Source organism: Crocodylus siamensis, chromosome 3, assembly GCF_052110815.1.
Source record: "Crocodylus siamensis isolate JL-2025a chromosome 3, ASM5211081v1, whole genome shotgun sequence".
NCBI classification, from domain to species: domain Eukaryota; kingdom Metazoa; phylum Chordata; order Crocodylia; family Crocodylidae; genus Crocodylus; species Crocodylus siamensis.
In genome coordinates, this window is record NC_143397.1 from 250,443,370 (window position 1) to 250,465,623 (window position 22,254).

Here is a 22,254-nt window from a genome sequence, read left to right on the forward strand (position 1 = left end):
ATAAATTGCAACTGCCTTTTGACTGGCTTTTTCTCCTCCTCTTCTTGTTTACTCTTTTCTCAACTCAAAGCCAACATGACATGCTGAAAGCCTGAAAGCAGCAAACCAGAAAAAGTTAAAGGCTGATTATGCAAAAAAGCAGTAAATGGTCAGAGGAGGTTAGACTCTCTACTCTGAGAAGCTAATTTGACCCCTTGACTCATTTGCTTTCAATATACAATTCCCATCTCAGTATTTCATTTCTAGGTGTATTTTTGTGTGTATGTGACACAGGTAGTGCAAATTAATTTTGAAATATATTTTTTAAAACTACCGTAGAGCATTCCCTCCAAATTTTACCTGATCTCATCCTATGACAGTATTTGTTCTGCGTTTATCAAGATATCTGAATGCCTCACAATTTCTAAAAGAAACACAGATTCCCATCTCTCCTCCGTTTTCTCCAGTTTAAACAAGGACCACGGGTAACGTGTAGAAGATGCATGGGGGTGCATGTGCACCCCATGAGAGTGCTGGTGAACCCCCTGACAGGCTGTGCTCACCACATAGGTGATGGGTAGGCAAGAGTGCTGGTGCCCCCTGCGAGTGCCAGCCGGGGAGTGGGAGCACTGCAGCAGAGATTAGCCATGGAGGGATTCCCCCCCGCCAGTTGGTGAGATTGGCCGGGGGGGAGACCTCTTCTCTGGTTGCTGGCTAGTCACTGGGGGGCATGTGCCCCCCCGACTAAAGTGGCACCAGTCAACCATGACAAAGACCCAGGCCTGACTTTCACTGTCCTAGTCTACCTGACAAGAAACCAGTCTTCAGCACTCTCTAGTCTCTGAGTTATTGTTCACAGGAATATAATGGCCCTGCTCACTCATGATTGCACAAAGTCAAGCCTTCATAAGGTCGCTTTTGTAGAGGTTTTGAACATAAGGATTGAATTTTACCTATTAGTCAGGGAAAATGAAGAGCATAGAGCATGGGGACAGAATGATGTTTTCTTTCATAGATTTCATAGATTTCATAGACATCAGGGCTGGAAGGGACCTCGGGAGATCATCGAGTCCAGCCCCCTGCCCAAAGGGCAGGAAGTCAGCTGGGGTCATAGGATCCCAGCAAGATAAGCATCCAATTTACTCTTGAAGGCATTCAATGTAGGTGCTTGAACCACCTCCGCTGGCAGACTGTTCCAGACCTTGGGGGCTCGGACAGTAAAGAAATTCTTCCTTATGTCCAGCCTGAAACGGTCTTGCAGGAGTTTGTGACCATTTGACCTCGTCATCCCTTGGGGCGCTCTGGTGAACAAACATTCCCCCAGATCCTGGTGGTCACCCTTGACAAACTTATAGGTGGCCATCAGATAACCCCTGAGCCTGCGCTTTTCCAGGCTAAAGAGTCCCGTGGCTCTCAGCCTGTCATCATAAGATCTGTTTTCCTGACCTCTGATCATGCGCGTGGCTCTCCTCTGGACTCTCTCAAGCTTCATCACATCCTTTTTGAATTGTGGAGCCCAAAACTGGATGCAGTACTCCAGCTGCGGCCTCACCAAGGCCGAGTATAAGGGGAGAATGACGTCCCGGGATTTGCTTGAGAAGCATCTATGGATGCAAGCCAGCGTTTTGGTCACTTTACTAGCCGCAGCATCTCATTGCAGGCTCATGTTCATCTTGTGGTTAACGATGACCCCCAAGTCTCTTTCTTCTGTAGTGCTATCTAACGTAGCACTGCCAAGCCTATAAGGATGCTGCAGGTTTTTCCTCCCAAGGTGGAGAACCTTTCATTTTTCGGTGTTAAACACCATCAGGTCTGCCCATTTCCTGAGCTTGTCCAGGTCAGCCTGGATCACCTGCCTATCTTCTGGTGCGCATGCTTTGCCCCAAAGTTTGGTGTCATCTGCAAACTTGGCCAGTTCACTCCTGACTCCAATGTCCACATCATTAATGAAGATGTTGAACAGGATGGGTCCCAGGACAAAGCCTTGAGGGACCCCACTGGTCACAGGGCACCACGATGAGTGACTGCCATCAATTACAACCCTCTGGGTCTGACCATGGAGCCAGTTTCCCAACCAGCGGATCGTGGTGGAGCCAAGGCCACAGCTGGCCAGTTTGGCCAAGAGGTGATCGTGGGATACCAGATCAAAAGCTTTTTTGAAGTCAAGATATATGACATCAATCTCTTCTCCCTTTCTTGAAGATCGGCACCACACTGGCCTTCTTCCAGTCTTCGGGCACTACACCAGAGCACCAGGAGTTTTCAAAGATCCATGCCAGGGGCTGGGCTATGACGCTCGCCAGCTCCTTGAGTACCCTGGGGTGCAGATTGTCAGGGCCGGCTGACTTGGTGGCTTCTGTTGTTATGTTGGAGTATAATATCTCCTGAAGTCAATGGACACCCTTCCATTGGCATCAGTGGGTGATAAAACACATCCAAGGGGGGTTGTATTTGGCAGAAATGGAAGATGTGAGTTTTCTTAGTCAGTATGTTCTGATCTTGGACACAGTGCACTGCACCTTATAGGTTCATAGTTTCTAGGGTTGGAAGGGACCTGAGCAGATCATCTAGTCCAACCCACTGCCATGGCATGAAAGAGTACTGGGGTCAAAAGACCCCAGCAAGGTGTACATCTAGCCTCCTCTTAAAAACCCCTAGGGTAGAAGCCAGCACCACCTCTCTTGGAAGTTGGTTCCAGATCTTAGCCGCCCTGACCGTGAAGTAGCACCTCCTGATATCTACCCTAAGTCTGCCCTCTGCCAGCTTGTGACCATTATTCCTGGTAGTGCTTGGGGGAACAGGGACTTCCCCAATGCCCGCTGGTCCCTCTGACTAGTTTGTAACAGGCCACTAGATCCCCCTTCAGCCTTCTCTTTTGTAGGCTGAACAGGTTCAGGTCCCATAGCCTCTCCTCGTAGGCCTTGCCCTGCTGCCCCGTGATCATGTGAGTGGTCCTCCTCTGGACCCTCTCCATGCTGTCCACATCCCTCTTGAAGTGCAGTGCCCAGAACAGGATGCAGTACTCCAGCTGTGGCCTGACCAGTGCCACATATAGGTGGAGGATCACCTCCCTGGACCTGCTCGAGATGCATCTGTGGATGCATGACAAGGTGCAGTTGGCTTTCCTGACTGCATCCCCACACTGCCAGCCCATGTTCATCTTGGAGTCAATGATGTCTCCAAGATCCTTTTCTGCCTCTGCACTGACGAGAAGAGGGTTCCCCAGCCTGTAGGTATGGTGCCGGTTGTTCCTCCCCAGGTGTATCACCTTGCACTTGTTGGTGTTGAAACCCATCCTATTCTCATGAGCCTACCCCTGTAACCTCTCTAGGTCCAATTTCAGCCTATTCCTCCCTTATAGCATGCCCACATCCCCCCACATCTTAGTGTCATCAGCAAATTTGAACAGGGTGCTATTTACCTACTCGTCCAAGTCACTGATGAAGATGTTGAACAGTGCGGGCCTGAGGACTGAGTCCTGTGGAACCCCACTGCCCACATCCCTCCAGGTCGAAAATGACCCATCCACCAGCACTCTCTGGGTGCAACCCTCCAGCCAGTTGGCGACCCATTTTACTGTGTGGGTGTTGACACCACAGTCCCCCAGTTTCTTAATGAGAACAGGGTAAGAGACAGTGTCGAAGGCCTTCCTAAAGTCCAGGTAGATGGTGTCCACTGCTACCCCTGCATCTAAGGATTTGGTGATCTGGTCATAGAAGGCCACCAGGTTGGTATGACAGGACCCGCTGTTAATGAACCCATGTTGATTGCCCCTAAGCATAATCTCCCCTGCTGGTCCCTCGTGGACATGCACCAGAAAAATTTTCTCAACAAGCCTGCCCAGGATTGAGGTAAGACTAACTGTCTTATAGTTTCCCCGAGTCCTTCTTCCTCCCGTTTTTGAAGATGGGAACCACATTGGCCCTCTTCCAGTCCTCTAGCACCACACCACACATTCTTAGACAACCATGCAACAGCCTTCAGTCACTTGCAGGGCACCCACAAGTTGCACAACACCAATGGCTCTACTATATGGCCTGGCTTGTGACCTGTAGGTTAGAGTTATGCCTGACCTAAACCCATCGCTGCACCAGAAAGAACCCAGTTGATCATGTTATCACACATGAGAAATGTGGATGAGAAATATTGGTTAAGAAAAGAAAAAAATGGTAGCTCTCAGTATGATTAAAATCTATTATCTTCCAAGGAGTAAACCTAATCACACTGGTTATTATTTCACTACATTCAATGCTGGAATCCATTACAACAGTCTAATTTACACTGCAGTGTAATTCATCTGGTTTATTAAGGTTGCTCTTGTATTTATGTTAGAAGTAAAACCAGCTTCTTGCTCAATTGTATACAGTAATTCTGAGCAAATGCTATGGGGCACAGCACTTAATAAACTCTAGAACTAGATTACAATACCAATATTGTAGATGGCTGACAACTTTATTGTGGCAGTAGTTGTGGTGGTGCAGAATCTTATAAAAAAGAGATTATTATCATCATTATAAACCCATTGGAAATAATTGTGAATTCCATTTGCTCTGGCAGTTAAAAGTTTTTTCTAATACAATTTATTGAAAAATTATATTTTTAATCCCTACCTAACCTTTTACCCCCCTCTCAGACAGAGCTATAAATACACTCTCAGGCTAAGAAAATTACCCAGTCAGAGAACTAAAGATCAGCAGAATAAAGATTACATACCATACTGACATTCCCTTCTAACACAGAATCCCCATCCTCATGAAATTTCTGTTTCCCATAGTTATAGATGGCTGCAGAGTACAGTCTGTAAAACCTCAACAAGAATAACTGACATCATACTGTATTTGTGCATCCCTTAGTGACACGCAGAGAAGAGTCACACTCATACAGTGTGATAATAGATATGTATTCCCTGGACGAGTGCAACAGCATCTGTTTGAGGCAACTAATCTTGTTCGGTACTCTAGCTTACCTTTTTTGGCCAATGTAGAAAAAAGCTGAGGGAATGCTCCTTTCAAAAAAGTGACAATGTATTTAAATTAAAAACTGTATGGTGCATACAAATGGAAAAGTTGCAAAAGCAAAAGTAGGACCATTACTGAATAAAGATGAATAGCAAATATAACTCATTTGATCTTTTTGTGTAACTAAGCAGATAGGGCCCAGTTTAAAGCATGTTGGTTTTGGTGGGTAATCTGATGTAGTTTGGAATCAGGCTGCACAGTGCTACTACCTTTGATTATATTTTATATTTTCTTTTCCCAATATCTGAATGAACCAAACACTGCAAGTAAAACAAAACAAAACAAAACAAAATGCAGCTGTTTACAGAGAAACCATCCACACCAATTTGCAATTTGTGACATGAGGCAGAGAGGAAAGAAGGTCTACAGGTGGGGGGGGGGCATGAGCTTTGAGGCACCTGGCTTAAGTGCTTCATTACAGATTCTCTGTTTGACCTTAGACAAGGTCTGGCCCTTAGGGCCAGAATTTAAAACTATTTAGGTACCTAAATAAATTTTCAAACCTGGCCTTTAATGCCTCAGAGGAAAATGGTGATAATAGCACTTTCCTACTTCCCGGGGGTGATGAACTCATCATTATATTAATGAGTATGAGGTTATCAATAATGCAAGCCACAGAAGTATCTAACATAGAATTAAAACACTGTATTTCACTTGCATACTACTGACCTCCAAATAACACACACACCTTGTTTTTTGTAAGATAGAATGAGGAAAAATAGATCATTTCAGACTTATGGATGTATACAGCATGGGCAGAGCCTAATTTTGGTCTTACCTACTCCCTTTTCTTGCTCAGCCAAAGGCTGAACTTTACGTAAAAACTGATTGAAGACTGGTTTCTATGGATGGAGCGGCAATTTTGAAAATAGATAAAAACAGTCAATGGTGTTGTGAAATTTCAAAATAGAGACCAGGAGTAGGTAGAAGAAAGCAAATAGCTAAAATAAAGGTTAGCATAATTACTGGAACACCAAGGATATTAAACAGGAGAGTCATTAACACCTGTGGAGTGAATAGCAAGAAGTCATTAAGTTAACTGATTCCCTCAATTGCCTGAATAGAAATGACACTGCTGCTGTCCATCGGTTGGTTTTAAACTTTAGGTAGAGCAGGAATCAAATTGGGGAGCTTCTAGTCTATGCAGGAAATCCGGTTCCCAGCTTAGGACATGCAATCCACTTTTGGAAAGCCAGCTTTTGGGGGAAGGGTGTGTGTGGTGTGTGAGTAAATATAGTACCCCAGTAGGAGCAGCTGAATATTAACCAGATAGTCCAAGGTTAGAATTTAATTTGGATATTGCAACCAACCCTCCTGCTTCTGCAGAAATACACGTGATCAATAAGGAGCCAAATGCTTCAAGAATTTGGCGAAGAATGGTTCTGTCCTCAGAAATATTGAGATTTCAGAAATTCTCTGGACTCATTCAGGATGAAAATGGGACTTTTCATTATTATTTCTAGGGATAAGAGTTTCTAGAAATAATTTCTGGAAAATTATTTCTAGGAATTCAGATGTAAATTTTCTTTAGGGAAAGTTATGCTGATATGTGTCATGTGTCTGCTACTGTTGCCACTTGCACGCTGGAGTAGCAGTTGGCTCAATGTAAACTGGCTTGTCTGCCATCTAGTGGCAATTTTTCTGGAATAGCAACTACTTAGAGCAGCTAGCTTGAGAGAGTTGGTCTTGTATCCACTTCTTACTAAAAAGTAAATTTACTGTGGCATAAAGTCTGAGGTAAACTACTCTGGAGTAGACTTGTCATGTGTCTACACCCTAAATCGGTCCAGAGCTTTAGACCAAAATGTCCTTTATAGCTTGTGAGTGACTTATTCATCAAGCTATTGGGGTGGGTTTATATACTTAATAGCTTACACATTCTAGCCACTAATCCCAACCTGGACTCAAGAAACATATTCCTGTCAAAACATATTCCTATAGTACTTACTATACGAGAGAGGGTCGAGACTTATTGATATTCCCAGATGAAGAAAGATATTATTTTAATATTCTTGATAAGATCTAGATAAGAGTTCATTTCTCTGCTTCATATCAGTGGTGCTTGCACCATGTTGGGAAAAGAGCTCAGATTTACACAGAACCATATCCATCAGGGGTATGTAAAGCAGACCCCATTTCATTCAGATTTGGATTCAGCCTGAATTGGGGACGGTGATTCGATTCGTTGATTTGGATCACTGTCCCTGATTTGACCCGGCTAAATCCGAATCTGAAGATTCAATGCTGATTCAAAGAATCAGCAATTCAGACATAGACACAGCTTTAAAAGATTTTTCTGCATACCTCAATGCACCAGGCATAGCTTGTGAATGCTGTGATGCTGGGGCAGATGGAGCATCCCAAAGGAGTGCAGGGGGGCCCCTGCATGCTCAGTCATGAACCTGGAAGTGGACTGGAAGTACTTCTGGTCCACTTTCTGGTCTGCTGGGGAGCATGCTAGGGGCCCCTCCTGTACCACCCCAGCGATTGGCTGCGGGGGTCTCCCAGTGCTCCCTGAGACCCAGGAGGCATCAGATGTCAAGCCAGGGGCGTGTGGGGGGGCTCTTGTGCGCTCCCTGGTGGACCCAGAAGTGGACCAGAAGTGCTTCTGTTTCACTTCTGGGTCTGCTGCCAAGCGCACTGGGGAGTTCCCCATGCTTATGGGGATACTCCATGTGCCCCAGCATTCATCAGCTGCCTGCTATCTAAAGCATTTAGCAACACTATATTCTTTCTTTTTTTATATTCATTTACAGAAAAATAAAAAGAAGAAGAAACCTTTAAAGCTGTGTCTATGTCCAAATCGCAAATCTTTTTGAATCTCTCTAAATCAATTTGGAGGGTTCCATTTCAATTCGGAAAGATTCAAGGGTCCTCTGATTCAATTCAGATTCAGAGATTTCACCACCGAATCGGGCCGAATCTCCACTGAATCAAATCAGGGACCGAAGCTTGGCACAGCCCTAATATCCATGGTGACCCTGGCATGCATGTATGAGCTAGAGGAGCCTCAGGTACATTTATGCCAAGAGAGGTATTCAAACCCCAAATAGGACATAGAAGGAAAAATGGTGGTGGGACAATGATTTTCCTCCTCACACCTTAGAAGCAGGAAGGGACTCTGTTGATGGGTCAACCCTACAGATAAGAGACAGCTTCACATTTTTTTGGTCAATTTTAGGGGATACACACACACACACACACACACACACACACACACACACACACATATGTGTGTGTGTATATATGTATATATATATTTATATTATATATGTATGTATATATATGTATGTGTGTGTATACACACACACACACACACACACACACACACATTTTCCTGCATCTAAGCCATCAACCACAAATAAGGTCTCGGACCTTCTGCTGCTCTTATAATATCTCACAGGAAAATCAGGTAACTAATAGAAGGTCCTCAAACCCCGCCCAAACCAAGAATCCTACAATAAAACACTACTGAAAAAAAATTCTCATTTGAATATTTTTTATTACATGAACAAAAATATTGCAAGGACAAAAGACAAGATTGTCAGGGGTCCAGTTATAGACTGGCCTCGTGTATAGGTCACGTGCAGTTTTTATGGTTGTTTTGGATTGGTCAGATTCTGGGCTAGGCTTCAATGTAAGTTTGTCTCGAGCATTCAGCAGCACTATATTCTTTCTTTTTTTATATTCATTTACAGATAAAAAAGAAGCACTTGTTAGAGGGGTGTGTGTGTGTGTGGGTGGAGGGGACTGTTAAATGTCCTGTGCAGAGTGAGTTGTGGCTGGTAAATACCAGAGGGTTTGAAAGCACATCAAAAAACAGAGGAAAACAGATTTTTGTGCTGATCCTTCTCCCACTCTTGCTGAATTTTCTGACAGTTTAATGTGGCCATGTACACAAATGAAGTGTAGCTAAAAGCTATCTGAGATTTACAGAGCAAAGTACAGCACAAAAACGTATGGGTGACAATTACAGTTGAAGTTGCACTAGCTTAAAAATAAAGTTGGTGATGTTGCATTACATTATTATCCCAGGAGTGAATCTGGCCCGTTAGGAGTAGGGTCGCCCTTGTTGATGTTACCAAGTTATAGTAAGAAATGGATCTTCTGTAGTAAAAGAAGTATCATTCAACTGCTCAGAATAATTGTGTCTACCTATCTTTGGTACTTATACGACCCCCTGACTAGGTTTTGAGTGTCTTACCTTTTACTGCATTTAGTAATAGTGGTGTAACAACTTTTTCATCCCAACTCTACTGCTAGGAGACTACAGCCTTCATCTAGGAGAGTACAACCTTCAGGGTCTGAACACAAGATGTTGAACACTAAAGGCCTGGTTCCAGATGCCACTGCAAGTCTCCCACTGACTTCAGTTGCCTTTGTAGCAAACACTCATTGAAGGTATAATTCCATTGACTAATAGCTGTAGTTAGTTCTTATCCTTTGTCTGAGTTTCTCACCTGTAAGGCAGGATAATGATAATTCCCAGAGCTTACTGGGGATGTTTTGCCCAACTTTTTTTTATACCTCCCCATTACCAATCAAAAACCCTTCATGAAGTAGACTAGTTTTCATGATTATCTCATTAAAAAGGTGCATAATGAAAAGTGTTGATGTGTGATCCTTTTAAAAGAAAAGGATCGGGATGTTTGTGGTAACATCCAAATCATTAATAGCGATTATAAAAAAATACACTGAAATGAAACCTTATCTTTTTGAAGTTATTAAAAGAAAATAGTTAATTTGACAGAAACAAATTGTTTTTCCTACATTTTCAGATTCTCAAGATTTTGATTTTCTGTCCCTAGTGGGGATTTTAAAGAAATGTTAAATGTTGGCAGGATAGGAAGACTTTTTTATACCCAGTCTTAGTAATCATATATCTGGTTAAAGCACTGAAAAAATTATAAAACACACACACAAACACAAGTGAAACATGGAGTTACTTTCCTTTTAGACACGAACACATCATACATAGGAAGCTATATACTATGGAAGGTATCACTGGACTAACTATCTACCAAGCTTAAGTAGAGTTAATTCTACTTAATTCTACTAAACCCTAATTCTAGAGTTTGAGTGCCTTGCAGTCTTTTACTGTATTTAATAACAGTGGTATAACAAATAGAATTGGTCATCGGGGTCAAGGTCTGGGGTAAACCATGAGGGACAGCAGGAAGGGTTGGGACCTGGTTCTGAGAATGGGGATTCCAGGTTGCAAGAGAGGAGGGAGGACGTCTACTGGATCAAGCCACAACTCCTACAGGGTACCCCTCCAAACTTGGTACTTGGTAGCAGATGCTCCTCCCACCCGCCCCTAATTACTCTACTGTTTAGTAAACATTAGCCCTATATTACAGATGGCAAACTAAGGCATTGCTTAAAGGCTCTACAGTTTATGGCAACAGCAACCTACACTTCAGTACACTTATACTAGTCCACTCGAGTTACTCCACTGAGCAGCTTTGTTCAAGTACGAGCAGCCGCATTGTGAAACAACGCTTGAACTATACAGCAAGATTGGATTAAAAGCTGATGCACTGATGCATGGCTAGCTAGAGCATCAGAAGTAGTCAAGCTTCAAACCACTTCTTGACATCCCAGCTGGCTGGAGCTGAAAGCACCACTTAACTGAAATGAAATGTCTCTGTGTATGGATGGCAGTGGTACACGATGTAATTAACTTTATTTCCATGATTATCAGAAAACCCAGCCTTCGAACTAAGGCTGCTTCTCCAGGTGTAGGCCTTTTTCTATCATCTTCCATGAGCTTCATAATAATGTTAGCAACTGGCATTTCTTCCATGTGCAATCATTAACTTTTAACCGGCCTTCCTTGCTTTCTTCCTTCCACTTTGGACACACCGAACCAGGCTTGCTTGGAGCTGCGTGGGGTGAACCTGAGCGTAAGACTCTCCTGCTTCCTATCTCTTTTCTTTTTTGACTCCCACCTGTCTAAATGTCTCTAGCCTCAGTTTATCTCACTTTCTTATTCTTTTCTTGCTTTTTTGTAGCTTTTTCCCCCCCTTTTCTCTCCTCTTTGTCCCATTCCCCCCATACTTCCGGTACTCTTTGTCTTTACAGCCTTCTTTCTTACTGTCTCTTTTTCTTTCTTTCTCTTTTTTCTTTTTCTGTTTGCTTGTAGTGGGGAGTTATCTTCCATTAGCTTGCCTTCCACGGGGTGCTCTTAATTACCCCTGATCGCCTGTTGACATTCTGTGTCACAACACCATCTGCTACTCATCAACATCTATGCACCTTCTGATGGCCAGGAGAGGGTCACTTTTTTTGAGACCTTGGCCGGCCTTTTGTGTGACATCAGTGAAGACGAAGACCTTCTTCTTGTAGGTGGGGACTTTAATTGTACCACTGATACCCTGCTTGACCGTATGGGGCCCAAGCCTCACCTGCCCTCAGCCCATAAGCTGCAGTCCTTTTTGGAGACTGCAGGCCTTGTTGACATCTGGCGGGACCTGCACCCCCATGCGCGCCAGTACACCTGGGCCAGGATAAGTGCTAGGGGTCTCACTATGGCCCACCTCGACCACATTTATGTCACCAGGCACCACCTACCACTCCTACGCAGCGACCGCATCATTCCCTCAGGCCTGTCAGATCACGGCCTGGCTTATTGTGAATTAAGCCTGCCAGGAAGAACCTGCGCACGAGCACCCTATTTGTGTTTCAACGTCAGCCTGCTTCAAGACTCTTACTTCTGGGACTGCTTTGCCAATTTTTGGTGGAGCTGGGAGGCCACAAGATTGAATTACTCCTCCTGGAAGGTATGGTGGGATGTGGGCAAGGTACATATCTGGGCTTTTTGCCAGCAGTACACTCAGCTGGCCACAAATGAACTGCACCGCCATATCAGAGAGCTGGAGGAAGATGTGGTAGAGCTCGAGGCTGCCCTGCTGGCAGCCGGCAGTGATGCGGTGCTGCATGAGAGCCTTCAGTTCCGTAGGAAGTGCCTGCGTGACTTGGCGGAGAGTGCGGCCCGTGGAGCAAGGATCCGTGCCTGCTGCCAAGAGCTGGCTGAAACAGAGGCCCCGACCCATAGATTCATAGATTCATAGATTCATAGATTCATAGATGCTAGGGTCGGAAGGGACCTCAATAGATCATCGAGTCCGACCCCCTGCATAAGCAGGAAAGAGTGCTGGGCCTACATTACCCCAGCTAGATACACATCCAACCTTCTCTTGAATACCCCCAGGGTAGGGGAGAGCACCACCTCCCTTGGGAGCCCGTTCCAGACCTTGGCCACTCGAACTGTGAAGAAGTTCCTCCTAATATCTAATCTAAATCTGCTCTCCTCCAGCTTGTGGCCATTATTTCTTGTAACCCCCAGGGGCGCCTTGGTGAATAAATACTCACCAATTCCCTTCTGTGCCCCCCTGACGAACTTATAGGCAGCCACCAGGTCGCCTCTCAACCTTCTCTTGCGGAGGCTGAAAAGGTCCAGTTTCTCTAATCTCTCCTCATAGGGCTTGGCCTGCAGGCCCTTAACCATACGAGTGGCCCTTCTCTGGACCCTCTCCAGGTTATCCGCATCTTTCTTGAAGTGCGGCGCCCAGAATTGCACGCAGTACTCCAGCTGCGGTCTGACCAGCGCCCGATAGAGGGGAAGCATCACCTCCTTGGACCTATTTGTCATGCATCTGCTGATGCACGATAAAGTGCCATTGGCTTTTCTGATGGTTTCGTCACACTGCCAACTCATGTTCATCTTGGAGTCTACTAGGACTCCAAGATCCCTTTCCACTTCCGTGCCACCCAGCAGGTCATTTCCTAGGCTGTAGGTGTGCTGGACATTTTTCCTCCCTAGATGCAGCACTTTGCATTTCTCCTTGTTGAACTGCATTCTGTTGTTTTCTGCCCACTTGTCTAACCTGTCCAGGTCTGCTTGCAGCTGTTCCCTGCCCTCCGGCGTGTCCACTTCGCCCCATAGCTTAGTGTCATCTGCAAACTTGGACAGAGTACATTTCACCCCCTCGTCCAAGTCGCTGATGAAGACATTAAAGAGTATCGGTCCAAGCACCGAGCCCTGCGGGACCCCACTGCCCACACTCTTCCAGGTCGAAACCGACCCATCCACCACAACTCTCTGGGTGCGACCCTCCAGCCAATTCTCCACCCACCGGACTGTGCAGTCATCCAAGTCACAGCCCCTTAACTTGTTCACCAGTATGGGGTGGGATACCGTGTCAAAGGCCTTCCTGAAGTCCAAGTATACGACATCCACCCCTCCTCCTGCGTCGAGGCGTTTTGTGACCTGGTCATAAAAAGAGACTAGATTGGTCAGGCACGATCTACCTGCCGCGAACCCGTGCTGGTTTCCCCTCAGCATAATTTGTCCTGCCGGGCTCTCACAAATGTGAGCCTTGATAATTTTCTCAAAGATTTTGCCAAGGATGGAGGTGAGACTGACTGGCCTATAGTTACCCGGGTCCTCCTTCCTCCCCTTCTTGAAAATGGGAACCACATTGGCCCTTTTCCAGTCCTCCGGGACTTGACCCGTGCGCCACGAGCGTTCAAATATTCCCGCCAGTGGCTCTGCAATGATGTCGGCCAGTGCCTTCAGTACCCTCGGATGGAGCTCATCCGGGCCTGCCGACTTAAAGGCATCCAGTTCCTCCAAGTGACCCTGCACCACCTCAGGGTCCACGCATGGAAGTCTGGTGCCTTGCTGCTGCCTCCCTACACTCCCAGGGAGAGACTTGTCGTGCCTCTCGCTTAGGAACACTGAGGCGAAGAACTCGTTGAGGAGTTCAGCCTTGTCCCCTCTGTCCGTCACCAATTGTTTCTGCCCATTTAGCAGGGGTCCTATTCCTCCCTGGGCCTTCCTTTTACTCCCTATATATCTAAAAAACAATTTCTTATTGTCTTTTACTTGGGTTGCCATCCTCAGCTCCATGGTAGCTTTGGCCTGTCTAACTGCCTCCCTACAAGCACGAGCAGAAGAGGTATATTCCTCTTTGGTGATCTCTCCCTGTTTCCACTTTTTATGTGCTCCCCTTTTGGCCCTTAGTCTGCCCAGGATTTCTCTGGTCAGCCAGGGAAGCCTCCTGGCCCCTTTCCCTCTTTTACCTCGCACGGGGATCGTCTCGCTTTGTGCGAGAAGGATAGCTTCCTTAAGGCACAGCCACCCTTCTTGGGCTCCCATCATTTCAAAACTACTACTCTGCAGTGCATCCTTCACTAATCGCCTGAGTTTGCTGAAATCAGCTTTCCTAAAGTCCAGCACGTTCACCCTACTGGTTACCTTACCCACTCGACGCCTTATGTTGAATTGTACTTTTAGGTGATCACTGTCCCCCAGATGGCTACCGATCTGTAGGTCCCCTACTATGTCATCCCCCGTTGCCAATACCAGATCCAGTAAGGCATTCCCCCTAGTGGGACCATGTACCTCCTGCGTCAGGTGGAGGTCCTGTACACAGGTTAGAAACCTGCGTGAGCGGTGGGACTTTGCTGTCTGTGTCTCCCAGCAGATGTCCGGGTAGTTTAGATCCCCCATGACCACCGCCTCTTTAGCTTTTATGGTCTCTGAGAGTTGCCTCAGGAGCCCCAAATCTATTTCTTCCCCTTGATGTGGGGGTCTGTAGCAGACCCCTACCACCAAATCCTTTTCTCCTTGCCCCCCATGTAGCCTAACCCACAGTCCTTCTACTTCCTCATCCTTTGATTCTGTCTTGATGAGGGTTGATGTATATTGCTCCTTAACATAGAGCGCAACCCCTCCCCCCCTTTTCCCCACTCTGTCCTTTCTGTACAATCTATAGCCCTCAATATGTACCGCCCAGTCGTGGGATGGATCCCACCAGGTTTCCGTCAGCCCCACTAAGTCGTAGTCGTTTAGTGCAACCAGGAGCGCTAGTTCATCCTGCTTGTTCCCCATGCTCCTAGCATTAGTATATAGGCACTTGAGCCCTGTGACTGGTGCTTTTGCTACCCCCTCGCTCCAAGTCCTAAAGGGCTTTTTGTCTCTAACCTTCCCGTTCCTTACCTGTGCCGTATTGCTGTCCACCCCCTGCCTTTCACGTTCCCAAAGCTCTCTTTCTTCAGGCTGGGCTGTCCTTGTGGGTGCCACCTGGTTTGGTGGTCCACAGCCTCCCCCACCCTCATCTTCCCCTCCCCCCGACGAGCCTAGTTTAAAGCCCGCCGGAGGAGATCCGCCAACCTGGAAGAAAACACACGCTTACCTTTGGGGGACAGGTGAAGCCCATCCCAGCTGAGCATGTCCCTCGTTGTAATGTGTGGGTCATTGTCCAGGAAGCCGAAGCCTGCCCCGAGACACCACTGCCGAAGCCGCCAGTTGGTCTCTCGGATGCAGTTCTCATGCCGTCTTCCACGTCCGTTCACTGGTAGGATGGAAGAGAATACCACCTGTGCACCAAATTCCCTCAGCACGCTGCCGAGAGCCTGGTAGTCCGCCATCAGGTGATCGGGGGTTCTGCTGGCCGCATCATTAGTACCCACATGGACAAGGACCATGGGGTAGTAATCGGTGGGCTTGATCCTGGCCTGGATTACCTCTGTCACATCCTGAATCTTAGCTCCAGGCAGGCAGTAGACCTCTCGTGCTGAAGGGTCCTGGCGACAAATGGGCCCTTCCATACCTCTCAGGATGGAATCGCCTATAACGAGCACGCGTCTCCTCCTCTTCTGGGTCCTCTCGGATCTCTTGATCTGTTTGGAATGTGAAGAATGTGGCATTTCCTCCTGCCCAAGGGTTTCCTCCTCCCTTTCCATCTCCTGCAGAGTCGCCAAGGCCTCGTACCTGTTCTCCAGTCGGACTGGAGAAGCTTGTACCTGCTCGCTGCAAGCCGCTCCAGTCCTGGCTGTGACCGTCTGCCACTCTGCCGTGGAGGTCCTTCCCTGGGCTGCTTCTTCCTTGGGTGCCTGGTCCTGCAGGGAAAGGAAATAACTGTCAATTTCCTCCTCCGCCTCCCTGATCCCCCTCAGCCTGCTAACCTCCTCCCGGAGCTCCCTCACCTGTGCCTCCAGAGCCCTAAGCCGGGCACCTGCCGGACAGGTGTGGGGGCTCCCAATCTCTGCCCCCCCCGGCCCTGCTGGGGATCCCCCGCAGGCCGGGAGGTAGGGGGACATCAGCTTCCCCATGGGCTCGGTCTGGGTGGAGGCCTCAGACCAGCCCCGGTTAGCCTTGTCCCCCTGGGCAGAGGCCCTAGCAGCACTCCTCGTAGACACCATTCTAAGCTGCTGTTTGTAGACCTGTGTGGTGTCTACGTCCTACCCGTACAGGAGTCCCACTCCTGGCCCTCCCAGCCCGCCCGCCGGCGCGAACGCCTGCGCAAACGCCGGCGCGCTATTACAGAGCGCGCCTGTTTGCGCGCTCTGTTCGTGCTGCACGGCTCGGGAGCGCGACTCCCTACCGGCTCAGCTATATGGGAGTGATGGCGGGCAGCGAGCAGTCTTAAATCACCTCAAGACCTCTGAGGGCCAGGTCATCGCTGAGCCAGGTGAAGTACGTAAGCATGCTGTTGCTTTCTATCGTGACCTGTTTGCAGCTGAGCCGTCCTGTCCTGAGGCCACGTGGGAACTCCATGCGGGCCTGCCATGCCTTGGTGCCCTGGAGGCCGGCAAGCTTGAGCAGGAATTGTCTCAGGAGAAGCTGGCAGTGGCTGCAGCTGGCCTCACCTCCGGCAAAGCCGCAGGCCTCAGCGGGTTACCTGCTGAGTTCTACAAGGCTTTCTGGCCTTTTCTTGGCCCCTGTCTCCTGCCTGTTTTCCAGAAGAGTCTTGCTGACAAGGTCTTGCTGATCAGTTGCCACCTTGCAGTGCTCACGCTGCTGCCCCAGAAAGGAGACTTTGGCTGCATTAAGAACTGGTGGCCGGTCTCCCTGCTGTGCACGGATTACAGGATTCTGGCCAAAGCGCTGGCCACCCGCCTCCGCACCGTCATGGCCTCTGTCACTACGCCTAAGCAGAGCTACCGAGTGCCGGGCAGAACCATCCAAGACAACTTGTTTCTGCTGCGCAACCTACTTACAGCCAGTGAACTCTTTGGCCTGGACATAGGCCTTATCTCTCTGGATCAGGAGAAAGCCTTTGACCGGGTGGACCACGCCTACCTCTTTTAGACCCTGGAGGCCTTTAGCTTTGGGGCCCTTTTCACCGGGGCCCTCCAGGTCTTGTATCGAGACACTTCCAGGCTGCTCAAGGTGAATGGGGTGCTCTGTGCCCTGTTCCCTGCATTCAGAGGCATCCATCAGGGCTGGCCCCTCTTGGGCATGCTCTATACCCTGGCCATTGAGCCACCACTGCATGCACTGCGGCGCTGCCTGAGCGGTGTGGCTTTGCCACCAGCCGTGGGCCTGTCCATTGCCCCTCTGCTCCGGCTATCAGCATATGCAGATGACGTGACAAGTTTCCTTAACAGCCAGGAAGATGTGGAGGCCCTGACAGCCTGCCAACGAGTCCGCCTACAATGGTGGCACTGGCGCCTACCCGGCCTCTCCTACCGTTGACGCGTCCTCATCACGAACAACCTAGTGGCGGTAACCTTGTGACACTGGTGCACTGTACTTGATCTGCCAGAGGACCTACTCGAGAGACTCCAGAGCCTCCTGGTTGATTTTTTTCCGGGATGGGCACCACTGGCTCCCACAACCTGTCCTATACCTACCTGCAACTGAGGGGGGGCAGAGTTTGGTTGACATTGCAAGCAGGGTGGTCGCCTTCTACCTGCAGGCCCTTCCACGACTCCTGTACAGTGAGAAGCACCTACCTTGGCAACACCTGGCATGTCCGTTTCTGTCCGTTCTGAGAGGGTGGGGGCCCTTGGCTTCAACCTGGAGCTCTTCCTGTTGGACTTCATGCTTTTGAACTGAGTGGTGATTCCAGCTTTCTACCATGGCATGTTATGAGCCTAGCAGGCCACTTTCCACCTCCAGCCCCAAGCCCATCACCTACAGTTCCTGCAGCTGCTGAGAGAGCCCCTGGTGCACAACCCAGCTCTGAGGTGCCCCGTGCTGAGACTGGCCTGTGCCAGCCTCACGGCTGTTCTCATCCAAATATGTTTCCTCCACCTGAGCCATCTCCTTGACCCCAATCAGTCAGCCTAGCTCTTTCCCAAGGCCTTGACCACCTGGCTGGGCATGTGCTCTGTCTGCAGTGTGGGCTGTCTCCATTGTGACATGCAGGCTGCCCTCCCACTGGAGGCAGCAGCCACCCTGGATGACCATCTCCATGTGGGCCAGGTCCCCCATGCCACAGATGTCCCTAGCAAGGTTTTTCCCATGCTGCCAGTCATCCCAGCCATGGCCGGCGAGCTGGCCAGCAGACCTGGTACCCTGCTGATGCTCCCTGTGACTCTTGGAGACTACCTACATGTGCTCCTACCTATACCAGGTGGCTGAGAAGGGCCCCGTCTGCCTGGCCAACTTTTTACTGGGTCAGGCCAAGTTGGCTGTCCTCAAGACCTACCAAAACCGGCTTGTCACGACCGGCTCAGATGATGCCCTGCGACTTTTCTGCCTCCTGGTGCAGGCACAACTCTCGCTGGTGTTTGAGTACACTGTGTGCTTCGGTGGGCAGTGCCCACCTTTGAGATATGCTGGGCCCTTGAGGGAGTGCTGTGCCATGTGGAGGATGGCTGTCTCAAATACGTGCTCTGATGTCATGACCGGTCTGGGTGACTGGGCAGACTCGGTGTCAGACTACGACTTCCAGCTTGTGCCGCACCCTGGACCCTCACCAAGCTGCTTATTTGCTTTCTTTTGTGTGGGGAGTTAAAGGTGTTCTCACATGTATGATTGGATAGAGCATTGTAGGAATTGTTTATTTTAAGATATAACTTGTGTGGCCGGCGTTCCAGCCACACAACTAGCACATAAGACACAACGTGGAATGTAGCGAAGGTGTCTGTCACGGTGTGATGTGATGAATGCAATGACATGGTGTTCTTGATTTGATGGTAATTTGTTTTTGCTTTGTAAGTATCCAACATTTTTGTATCTCTGAACCCCTGAATAATGTAGTTAAAAAGTCAAAAGTCCTTCCTTCTGCTTTGGATGCTTCAGACCAGGCTTGCTTGGAGCTGCATGGGGCGATCCTGAGCATAAGACTCCCCAGCTTCCTATCTCTTTTTTTTTTTCTGACTCCCATCTGTCTAAAGGTCCCTTGCTTCTGTTTATCTCTCTTTTCTTGTATTTTCACAGTCTTTTTTCCTCTTTTTCTCTGCTCTCTGTCCCCTCGCCCCATCACTTCGGGCTTCTTTATCTGCGAGTTGTTACTTCACAGCTTTTTTCTTTACTGTTTATTTTTCTTTCTTTCTCCCTTTTTTTGCTGGTTTGCTGTGGTGAGTTATCTTTTTCAATATCTTGCCTTTTGCAGGGTGATCTTAATCCCCCACCCCGCGTTTTTGTTTTCGTTTTTTTTGTAACCCTCATAACTCCCCCCCGACTCTTTTCATGCCACCCCTTCTCCCTCCCATTTAGTTTTTTTATGGCCACATGCCCAGACACTTATCTCTGTAGTTAATATATACATCTCTTTTTTTTTTTCATTCTCTCATCTTTCAGCTTTTGAAATTAACCCTGTCCTAGCAGGAACGGCTGCTCCTACACCCAGCAGCTGGCATGAGCATGCCTCTCAAGACTTCCCCCATACCCATGGCTTGAGGGTTCACACCCCTCCCTATGTCAGGGTCAAGGTCTGCCTAGGTGCCCTAGTTGGTCTCCTGGGACAGGGTAACATATGTTATGCAGGTCATGTTAACATGGTCCCAATGATTTACCTGAGTACTTCCACCCTTGTCAACAGGGTGTGCACAGAGGGCCTGGACATTGCAGGTGTACACTATCTTGTCATGCCCCTGGATACCAAGGAAGTGAAGGTGGTGATTCCCAATGTGCCCCCACATGTGACTGATCTGGAGCTGGCAAAGGAACTCAAGACCTATGGGGTTCCTATGAGTCCCTTTCACCGACTGACGATCAAAAGCAAGGACCCAAAGCTGAAACACATCCTGACTTTGACCCAGCCACCTCAACAGCCTGCCCTTTCTGCCCTGGGGACATTGAGGAGAATTTCTTTCATGCCTTCCTCAGCTGTCCCCACTTGTGGCTGCTCTTTGTTTCCCTCGAGCCACTGCTGCAAGCACTGGGCAGGAGCTTCTTGGAGACCAACCATGTGTGTTCCTATCCATACTTGTCAGCTGAGCGGGGTGCCATCTGCTTGGCCAACTTTCTATTGGGTCAGGCCAAGATGGCCGTCCTCAGTAGCCACTGCAAATGGCTTGCCAGGACCGGCTCAGATGATGCCCTGCGACTTTTCAGCCTCTTGGTGTGGGCACGGCTCTCACTGTAGTATGAGCGTGCTTTGCTCTGGTGGGTAGTGCCTGCCTTTGAGGCATGCTGGGCATTTGGTAGAGCACTGTGCCACATGGAGGACAGCCTTCTTCAATACGCACTCTGATGTCATGACCAGTCTGGGTGACCAGGCAGGCTTTGTGTCAAACTGTGACTCCCAACTTGTGCCATGCCATGCCCTGGGCCCTCACCAGGCTGCTTTTTGCTTTTCACTTTGTGGGAAGTTGAAGGGTTTGTCATGTGTGATTGGATAGAGCAGGGTAGGAATCATTTGTTTATAGAGGACTTTGGTCTATACGACTGTGTGGCTGGTGTCCTGACTGCATAACAGCATGTTAGGCATGATGTGTAATATAGTGAAGGTGTCTGTCACCATGTGAGGTTATGAATGTAATGAATGTGTGAGGTTATGAATCCTTCTTTCCTTCCCATATTGTTTAGCTTTACCAGCCATAAAGTATTATGCCATAGTCTTCTTCATGGTCATTTTAGAATGACATGAATGCACACATTACCAAGAAAGTTTAAATTTTGCAAATTATCCTTCTTCTGAGACCCATGGGCCTGTGATTTTTGTTTGTTTGTTTGTTTGTTTTGCTTTGTTTCATAGTGACTTGTTTCTTTGTCCAGTGATTCAATCCATCACATTAGGAAATTGAAAATTAAGAGGAAATTGGAAATTAAACCCCAATGTGCTTGTTTATTTTATACACACACACACACTCATGAACACTAAACTAACTTAATTAAAATTGTGAATTCAAGCACTCAAAATTTAGGAAATGCCAATATTAAGGCAGGAGTTGGTCCCTTTGTCCATCAACATCATGATATGGTCTTTAATTACCCACTATTTTTTACACATGATCCTTAACTCATTCTGTGCACAGGATAGTTAATGGTGACTGAATGAGCAGCAATTAAATAATGTGTTTTATACATATTTTTCAATATGTGCCCCATGTATTATTGACTGAACACAATTAAGCTCTGTTCTGATGATAGAATTATCAATTTCCTCATGGATTTTTCTATAGGCATCCAAGTGTTTTATATTAAAGTCCTCTAGATACTTAAAGGTCTGCTTCTGGACATGCCTAGAAGTATGTAAGTATTGACAGTGCTGAGCAGGTTGGAGCTTTAACCCTAAATAGAAACAAAGCAAATGTTACCTGATATACCTCACTTGTAGCTCTAAGTCTAGTAGGCAATTTCAGAGGATATCTACTGGATCAGGCCCTCCAAAAAAACAAAGAGGTGTTCACCTTACCCTATCTTTTTATCCAGTAGCCTAGAGGCAAGGATTTTTGTGGATAACATCTCTTTCCAGACCAATTGCATTGTTGGGCTACTACAAGCTTTTGAATGCAGAGCATCTTCTTCAGGTTTAAGCAAAAAGGTACAGCTAGGGATAAAAACAGTCTACTGGGATGTGAAATTGGAGAAGAGATGTCTCCATGCATAATTAATGAACAAGAAAACTACAGAATGAGGGGTACCTTGATTAGTCAAAGATAAAAACCACTGAAAAGGGGAAAAGGTTGTTAACTCTTGTATAGTGAAGAGAGATTAGCAGGAATCCGGTAGGTTACAATAAATCGCAATGTCAATGTCTGTGGTCTGTCCTCATTTCTTATTGTCTAGGCCAGCTTCTCTTCCTAGCCTCATGTTTTGAAGGTGTTTTGTAAATTTCCCTTCAGCACAAAGTTAGCGAGGTCAGAAATAGAATGGTTTTCTGTGAAAAATATTCTCCCGCATGTGTTCATCTGTCTTTGCCCTTCATCTTTTTTTTTTCTGTGATTGTTCCTGCTGGTGTGCAGTTTTAGTTTAATTTCATCCACATAGTTTCACTAGCATCACAGGAGAGAATCAATACAGCACCACCTAGCATACCATCTGTTCCATACGTCATTTGTATCAGAAATT